The sequence below is a fragment of the Cebus imitator genome, unplaced genomic scaffold (assembly GCF_001604975.1).
Source record: "Cebus imitator isolate Cc_AM_T3 unplaced genomic scaffold, Cebus_imitator-1.0 Scaffold131, whole genome shotgun sequence".
In the NCBI taxonomy this organism is placed as follows: domain Eukaryota; kingdom Metazoa; phylum Chordata; class Mammalia; order Primates; family Cebidae; genus Cebus; species Cebus imitator.
The window spans coordinates 1,851,408-1,858,408 of NW_016107446.1; the positions used below are offsets into that span (position 1 = coordinate 1,851,408).

Here is a 7,001-nt window from a genome sequence, read left to right on the forward strand (position 1 = left end):
AAAGAAAAAGAAATGTTTAATATAAGGAAAGTTGATTCCCAGAGTTTGACTCTACTCTGTTAGCTACAGTAGCTGAGCTTTCAAGTTCTCAGGAGGAAGGAACACTCTAGAGACCCAAGCTATATCACTTTATGTTTTGAAAGGAAGATGCAGACCCCAAGGCTGGTGCATGTCAAGATAAATTTTCTCTGCTTTGAAGAGAAACAGTTCCTCTTTTCAGTGAATGTTTGATACTCTGGAGGCCCCAATTTCTTTAGTTCAATGACAACATTTTTCTTGTATTGATCTTATTTTCTTTCTCACATTTAGATTATAAGTCCCGTGTTCTTAGCCCAGTACATAGTACAGAGAAAGCTCTTCAATGAAGAATGGATATCTGGCTCTCTTCTCTAATATGGGGTCATGCTGGCAGGAAATGCTTGTTTTTATAGTGTGCAATTTAGGCATATTTATTCTCCAACTGGTAGTTTCTAGGGATTAACCAAAGACCAAAACCTACCTACTCAAGTCAGAGAGCCTGACAGTCAAATCTTGAAGCTCTGACACTGCCCAATCAAGGGGGGACCTACTGCCTTTCATGGAAATATTTCCTCTTCATCCACTAATCAAAGATTTATAATGACCTATTGTGGGCAAGGAACTCTATGGGGTTTCAGGGATATAAAGTTAGGTAAGCTATGGTCCTTCTCCCATGAAATGGGGATGATAAACAAGTTATCTGCTTTAAAAAGAAAAAAAAATGTATGCAGAATTGTGTTTTTATTTCAGATAAGCTAGGAATAAATTTTTTAGTATACAGATATTGATCGACTTACATCCTACGCAACTTACGACCATTCGACTTTATGACCACAATTGCTAACCATGACTGCTCCGCTGTAGATTTTTGGAAACACTACAACATTTTGATGTGTATCAAGAATATCGCTACCACCTGGGAGGCTGTGACGACAAAGTGCGTGAATTGCATCTGGAAAAATTGTGTTAAGTGCTATGTTAATGATTTTGACGGATTTGACAGTGAACATGAACTTGAAACGATTCGGGAAAAAATAGCAAAAATTGCTAAAGAGCTTTCTTTGGAGTGTGAAATGGAAGATGTCGAAGAGTTGCTAGACAAAGAATCTGGATAACTTACAAATGAAGACTAATCGAACTGGAAGAAGAAAGAGTGGCAGAAGAAGAAAGAAGAGAAGCAGAGAAAGAAGAGGAGGAGCCAGAAAGAAAGTTCACCACTAAAGGATTGCAGATGGTTTATCTTTACTGAATAAACTTCTTATACATTTCGAAGCAATGGACCCAAACATCGAACGATTTGCAAGGATTGAACAGATGGCGCACGATGTGTTTCGTCCGTATTGTGAAATTTATGAAGAAAAAAGAAACATACAATTCAGACAAAGCTTACCATGTTTATGAAAAAAACCAACTGCGGTAACCCCAACTGCTGCCTCGGATGACAACATCAACGATCCACAGCCAAGCACCAGCGGCCAATAAAATGTTTCGTACATGTTTATATATTTTGATATGTTTTACAATTGGGAAAATGTTTCCTATGGTATTTTTTACAGCTGTATTTTGTATTTTTGTATGCACCTGTATTTTGTAATTTTGTATGTTTTGCAAATATTAAACCAGTTGTACTGGTATTGCAGTGTTTTACTTAAACCTGACGAATGTAAAAATAAGAAACAAAATGGTGTAGAGATGATACAAATGGCATAAAATGAACAAAGACAATTATGATATATAACAATAATGAAAGAAAATTATGATAAAATATGACTTAAAGATTTTTATAAAATCATTTCACAGTACTGTACATATAGTCTACTCAACTTATGACCAAATTGTGTTACGACCGGTCTGTCGGAACCAATCGTGGTCGTAAGTCGAGCACTAGCTGTATTTAGAATATAAGCACGCTCCTTGCAATATGTGGGCCATACTTCACTGTAAAATTATTCCCAGTCTATCTGAAATTCAAATTTAACTGGGTATCCTGCATCTTATTCCTGTGTTACAGTAGCACCCACTGTCATAGTCCTTGGTCCCGTGAACAGTGGTATTTGAATAGTAGGAATTATGAACTCTTGCAATTGTTGTCACTATTATGCTTTTATTTATTTATTTGTCTCGCTCTATTGCCAGGCTGGAGTGCAGTGCCGTGGTCTCAGCTCACTACAACTTCCGACACCCTGGTTGAAGTGAGTCTCCTGCCTCAGCCTCCCAAGTAGCTGAGATTATAGGCACGCGCCACCATGCCCAGCTAATTTTTGTATTTTTAGTAGAGACGGGGTTTCAAAGTGTTGGCCAGGATGATCTCGATCTTCTGACCTTGTGATTGGCCCGCCTTGGCCTCCCAAAGTGCTGGGATTACAAGCATGAGCCACTGCGCCAGGCTGATTATGCCATTTTTAAGCTGCGAAAACTGAGAGCCAGAGGTTAAGTAACCTGCCTAAGGTCAGTTAGATACTAAGTGTCAGTGCTGGAATTTGAACCCAGGCAGACTAAGCTTTTAGCACAAATGTAACCACTATGCTATACTTATATTACTGCTTCTAATAATTTATTTATGCAATTTGCTATACAAATAATTTGCACATTTTTAAAGTCTTTCATGTGTTATATACAGGGGCTGAGAAACTCAGTAATTAGTACCACTTTGCCTTCAGACAATGAGATTTATGTTTCATTCAGCACATGTTTATTCGGCACTCTGTGCTTTATGACCCTATTGTTAGATTTGGTATCATGTTTTCTATGGTAAATCGGGACACAGAGATTAGGTAAATTGCCTTTAATATCAAGTATGTCATCTGGGCCAGCCCTGGAACTCCTAGACCATCTCCTGTGTCTATGACAGAACCCAGTTCTGCTTGGTGGATATCTATTATCTATTCAATAAAATGAGGCAAAACGGAAATAAATTCATACTATTACGTGATGATATCATCCATGCCAAGTAGAGAAATACCATCCTTTTAGGTCTTTAAAAACAAAAATGACCTTCCTATTGGGAGAATGTGTTATAGTATGTGGGCCTCACCCTTTAGTGTCCATCAGAGTCCCCTGGGGGTTTGTGCACCACAGATGTCTGGGTCCTTCCCCGGGGTTTCTGATGCAGCAGGTCTGGGGTGACCCTGAACATGTGCATTTCTAGCCAGTTCCCAGGAGATGCTGATGCTGCTGGTCCAGGGACCACGTAGGGAGAACCTCTGGCACAGCAAAAGGAAGGGTAAAATCAGAAAGCCTGGGGTCTGTGTCCAGCTTCCAGCCTGTGAACAAGGCCAAGTTACAGAGCCTGATGGAGTCTGTTTCTTCATGGAGCCCTTCTGAGAATGAAATGGCATAAAGTAAAAACAGTTTTTTTTTCTTGCTTTTCTCCTTCAGAGACACTACAATTGTGCTTCTGCCACATACACAGCATTGTGGATTGCCTGTCTTGATTGCTTCTGCAGGTGTCTGCTCAGAAGAAGGCTCCTGACTGATGGATGATGGGGTAGTGCCGGAGTCCTGTTTGGCCTGATGCTCAGCCCAGAGATGCCCGTGAGGAGGTGAGATGTCTTTACTTGGCTGTTCCTGTAAGGACTGTAGGACTACACTCTTGTCTTGGTTTTCCTAGAAGCAGATCCTGAGACAAGGTGCAGTTTGTTTAGGAGGCAATCCCAGAAAACGCTGTTGGGAGAGCAGGAAAGGAAGCCCGAGGGAAGCGAGGCATTAAGAACTCCTCTAGGCCCGGTGTGGTGGCTCATGCCTGTAATCCCAGCACTTTGGGAGGACAAGGCGGGTGGATCACGAGGTCAGGAGTTTGAGACCAGCCTGACCAACATGGTAACACCCTGTCTCTACTAAAAATACAAAAATTAGCCAGACGTGGTGGCATGTGCCTATAATCCCAGCTACTCCGGAGGCTGGGGCAGGAGAATCACTTGACCTCGGGAGGCAGAGGTTGCAGTGAGCTGAGATTGGGCCGCTGCACACCGGTCTGGGTGACAGAGCAAGACTCAGTCTCAAAACAAACAGACAAAAAAACTCCTCCATCAGGCCAGTTACCACAGTGGGCATGGTGGCCTGGTACTGCTGGGGGAGCTCTGGCTTTCTTTGGAGTCTTCCCCAGGGACCTTTATCTGTCACTCCAGCTGCCTGAGAAAGCCCTCAGGTAAGAGGTAGTTTAGCTAATTCACACAGCAGCAGGGCCTGGGGTCCAGATGTGCCCATGGCAACCTCCTCCGTCGGCGGGCCTCGCACCTCGCACACTCCCTGCCTCCGGAGGAAGAAGACTCTGCTTGTCCCTCATCACAGCTCTCGCACCCACAGCGGTGTCCTCAGCGCGCCTCACTCACCATGATCTCGGTAGAGATCTCCTGCGGGGCGCCCGGGCCTCGGGAGGGCATCGCCCATCTCCCGCTGCACCCTCCCGGACTAGCGCAGCAGGCAGGCATCACCTCCAAGGTTTAGCCCCAAGTTTTATGGTTTAATGAGGCACATAAATAGAGAAATTGTCTTCATCACGACAGCAATTGCTTTCACTTGGCAGGAAACCCACATAATACTGCACCTTTGGGATTCCCCTTCCTATTTCTGAGACAATCATCATTATCTACATTTTACAAAATAAGAAGCACAAAAAAAGAGGGGTTCAGAGAAGTTTATACATGTGTCTAGTGGATAAATGGTCAGGTTAAGATAACCACTGAGCATTTGAGTTTAAGGATTTATAAAAGCATGCAGACAGCGCGGAGGTGTGATCTGTGCGCTGTGGTCCCCACAAAGGCGGCAAGAACCTGCCTGGCGGGGCTCAGCCACAGGGCATGGGAGCCTAGGCCCTGCTGCGCGCTCTGGATTCAGCGGTTACCTTTTCGCTGAGAGGGCCACTCCCAGGGGCTGCTCTACCCAAGGGCATGACATTGCAGGGGTGAAGGGGCAGCCTCGCTCTTGGGAGAGGCGCGGAATTCCATCAAGGCCACCCCGGTAGACTGGGCCAGCCTTCTTGGGAGCACACAGCGGTCTAGGATGCTTCTAGGCATCCTTCCCTCTGCTCAACTTAGGGTCTGTGGTGCTCCAAAGGAAGTCTCCAAAATGACCCTAATGACCTAAAATTCCCACCTCCTGCTCTCCACATCCTTGAATGGGACCCTCCTTTTTACCAGAGAGAATCTGTGTGATTGTGAACAAATTATCTGTGTGAATGGACTATAGAAGAATTAATGATAAGTGACTTTTGAGATTAGGTTATGAAGGACTACAGCTTCCTTCTTGGTCTCTCTCTCTCTCTCTCTCTCTCTCTCTCTCTCTTTCTCTCTCTGTTACCTCTTTCTCTTCTCTCTTTTCTTTCTGTTTCTTCCTATATCTCAGCTCACTTGCTCGGGGGCAAGCAAGTGGCCATGTTTGAAGGTCACTTAAACAGCTTTGTGGAGATGCCTACATAGTAAGGAGCTAAATGAGGTCCTTAGTGCCACTGAGACCAGCCAACAATCACATGAATGAGTTTGGAAGGGATCCAGGAGCCGCCAAACAGCTGCAGCCCCAGCCTATATAGCTTGACTGCAAACTATAATTATTGTTTTAAATTTATTTTTGTTAAGCAATTATATGTTTCTATATGGGTAGAATTGAATTTTGCATTGTAATGTAATCTAAAGATCTTTTGTGTTTAATAGATGAATTAACTTGATAATTAACTTGGTAAGGTGAATTAACTTGGTAAGATATTTGCTCTTGGAGAGGCCAGATGTGGAGGAGCTGGAGGGGTGGAAGGGAGGGGAGAGTGAGTAGCAGATGAGTTTACCCCCATGAGATTGTGAGAGGCCCAGGGCTTACCTAAAAGGAGTGGGGTCACAAGGCTAACTGGCAATGGGCCCCCTCCCAGTCCCCGGACGGGGGGCATTCGGCTCAGTTGTGAGGAGGTAGGGAAGCGGATGTCAGGCCCGACACCATGGAGGGCATGGACGTGGACCTGGACCTGGAGCTGATGCAGAAGTTCAGCTGCCTGGGCACCACCGACAAGGACAGGCTCATCATTGAGTTCCAGAGGCTGCTCAGCTTCCAGCTCAACCCTACTGGTTGCACCTTCCTCCTGGACATGAACAGCTGGAACCTACAAGCTGAAATTGGCACCTATTATGACTTTGAGAGCCCAAACATCAGTGTGTACCCTCTATGTCCTTTGTTGAAGATGTCACCATAGGATAAGAAGAGTCAATATCTCCTGATACTCAGTTTGTAAAAACACGGTGGATCCAGAATTCTGGCGTAGAGGTGTGGCCTCCAGGGGTTTGCCTTAAGTATGTCAGGGAAGACCAATTTGGACATGTGCACATGGTGATGGTGAGTGAGATGGCTAGAGCCCCAGGAGATTACAGATATCAGCATACAGATGTGCAGCCCCAGCAGGGCAGGAATGTATCAGGGACAGTGGCAGATGTGCACTGCTACAGGACTCTACTGTGGAGACGTCATCCAGGTGATTCTCAGTGTGGAAGTGGGCGGACTTTTAGGAGTAACACAGCAGCTGTCATCTTTTGAAACCAAGTTCAACACACAGCCACATCGAAAACAACTTAAAGACCCTGGAGGTTCCAAGTTCAACTCAACCAGCAAAAACACAGGGACCCCTGCTACTGACCAAATTGAGCAAGACCAGAATTGATTGTCACAGAACTCTGTAAATCTGTCTCCCAGTAGTCACACAAACAACTCATCAGTAGCGACTTACAGTAAGGTGCTCCGTGGGTCTTACCCCTTCGCCCAATCTTTTGTTTTTTTTTGAAATGGATTCTGGCTCTCTCACCCAGGCTGGAGTGCAGTGGTGCAATCTCGGCTCACTGCAACCTCTTCTTCCTGGGTTCTAGTGATTCTCTCACCTCAGCCTCCTGAGTAGCTGGGATTACAGGTGTATGCCATCGCACCCAGCTAATTTTTGTATTTTTAATAGAGACAGTGCTTCACCATGTTAGCCAGGATGGTCTCGATCTCTTGACCTCGTGATCCACCTG

The 7,001-nt window shown here is 44.9% G+C and overlaps 1 pseudogene; it reads left to right on the plus strand.

The window, feature by feature from the left end:
* Window positions 1-5,941: 5,941 nt before the first annotated feature.
* On the plus strand, window positions 5,942-6,775 carry LOC108312939 (annotated as a pseudogene).
* The last annotated feature ends 226 nt before the right edge of the window (window positions 6,776-7,001 follow it).